We start from the raw sequence: 2500 nt of genomic DNA on the forward strand, positions 1-2500 counted from the left end.
TTACTTCCAGGTACTGACACTTGGGTCTGATGAAGGGGAAACAACATTAGCTCAAATAAAATGTTTGCCACCTGCTAAAAGCATCTTAGTGTGCAGATTATAAATTGTTTATGTTACAAAAAAAAAATCTAAGATACACAGATACAAATGAAAACCATTCCCACATATAATATGTCTATATTGCTGAGTTTTCTCTTTAGTCTTCCATATCGAAACATTTTCCTTTACACTCTTTAAAGCATGTGAACGTGCTTAAGATACAGAACTATTAAGAGGGATTTTGTGGAGCTGCATATGGTTCAGTGGTTAGGGCACTGGCTGCTCTTGCAAAGCCATATATTCATACTCTCAAGGTCTCATGAGGATGCTCAATGTGTCCCTAAATAAACTGTCCACATGAAAGAAAAATAGGAAGATTCAAGCTGTAAAGTCCAGACATGAATTTTCAGCGCCAACTCTCAGTCAGCTAAATGAAGGCAAAGAAGCTACCATCTGCCTTGATTACTCATAATTTGAGCAAAAGCCACAGCATTTGATAGGAGGGATTTTCCACAACAATAAAGTCGCTTATTTAAACACACGCCTGCATGCACACACTCACACAGGCACACACACACAGGCGCACACACACACACACTCACGCCTTCCCACCTAACACGGACAGGAAATGGCGCCCTACAGCAGGTAAAGTGTGAGACATGAGGCGAGCACAGGCACAAATGCACAGCTTTGCTTACTTAGCGTCAGGTCCTGCTCTTCACATTCTCAGTCATCAAGACGTGAGCTCCTCACTGAAGTCCCCAACAAGGAGGGAACAAAAGGACTGACTGACCTCTGGGGCCTCTGTAGATACCAACACTGCACAGGCAGTGGAGTGTACAATTTTTCAATTTTACAAAACCGTGTAAGAATAAGTTCCCCTAATTTTATCTGTCATTTACAAACATGTGTCCCTCCACCCCCACTGTACTTCCTGTCACTATTCAAGGCGCTTTATTTAAGGATTTTTTAAAGTAGGAAATGAGAATATGTAAAACTCTCCATGTTTTTTTATGAGTCCATAGTAATAACTCAAAATCTCTACAACTCTATATGAATTTTGTAAAATGGAAACCTTAAATTTCATTATATAAGTAAGAATTCAATTTTAGAATAAGTTTTATTATTTGCAAGAATATTTGAAATAAGACAAGACAAACACTAGCAGTATTTTAAATACTCTTAACAATTAATCTGGATGTGGAGGGCCTACATGAATGAATTTATTTTCATTTCTGACCACTCAGATGACATACTAAGGAAATTCAGATTTCTAGAATTAACAAGTAGCTTTTTTAATATTGGTTTAAGAAGAAATAAAACTCAGTGAACGCCAGCTTCTGACGGTCAGTGTTCCAGACATGTGGGATGAGCTCATCCGGACACTGCTTCTCAGTGTGATCATTTACAAGAGAGAGGTAGCAATCTGAGACCAGAAAAGCTATCACGCTCAGGTTCAAACTCCACAGAAGGAACTCTGTTTGCAAGGTAAACATTCATGCTTTCATACTAACCAGACAAAAAGCTCAACCACCAATGTTCAACTCAAATACATACATGATTCTTGCATTTGCTCTAAAATAAGTAAATGTAACTAGCTCAATAATGTATATATTAAAGCACTGAAAACATTTTGCTAGCATTTATTTATTTATCATATTTTTATTGCTAAATATTTTAAAAGCATGTTGGAATCAGTATTTAACAATCTCTCTATATCTGCAGTCCTATGCTCAGTAGTGCCTCTAAGGCTTCCTTCCATGCCCCTTTTAGTAACAGTGAGTCTTGTCACAGCCTACCCCAAAACCGCAGGGGCAGGAGGGGAGTAGAGAGCGGCTCTCACATGTCAGGCTGTGTCATTAGGGAAGGCTGAGGGAGAGAGGACAGATGATCTGCCTGAGTGAGTTGTAGGGACAGTGCTGAATGTGTCTGCTTTAGTTCCTTAGCTTTCTCACAAAACACTCAACTTTCACAAGTATTCCACTCTTTTTTGTTAGTTTGTGTCAGGAGCCAACAAGAATCAGCCTAAAAACTAGTGGGTGATCTTCCTGAGACGGGTCTGCCTTGGATTAATATCTATGATGGATTTGCTCTGGTAGGCAAGGCCCAGGAGGAGTCCACTTTAGGAAGGATTCCTGCTATTTATAAGCTTTTCCTATTGTTATTAAATACATTTACACTTACTAGGTGTTAGCCCACCCTTTGGAGCAGATCTCCACAGAACAACAAAGATGCACTGTCTTGTGGTGATGCTACATAGACAAATAGATGGCTTCTTCTCCTTAATGACGATCCTGTAAGAATTCCTAAAATCAATTATTAATCTCGTTTATAACACTGCTATTAAATCCTTTCTGAAAGTCCAAACTGCAGTGAGAGCTCTGCCAGTCCCCACGCATCACGAGTTAACTGCTTCTGAGACAGCAAGCAGGCATCTGCTACTCAGAGCACATCCCAAGAG

General features: G+C 39.6%; 1 protein-coding gene across 1 annotated transcript in view; it reads right to left on the minus strand.

The window, feature by feature from the left end:
• Ap3b1 (adaptor related protein complex 3 subunit beta 1) overlaps positions 1-2500 on the minus strand; it is a 199983-nt gene that overhangs the window by 72735 nt on the left and 124748 nt on the right. The gene's annotated exons all lie outside the window — the stretch shown is intronic.

The sequence above is a fragment of the Rattus rattus genome, chromosome 3 (genome assembly GCF_011064425.1).
Source record: "Rattus rattus isolate New Zealand chromosome 3, Rrattus_CSIRO_v1, whole genome shotgun sequence".
In the NCBI taxonomy this organism is placed as follows: Eukaryota; Metazoa; Chordata; class Mammalia; order Rodentia; family Muridae; genus Rattus; species Rattus rattus.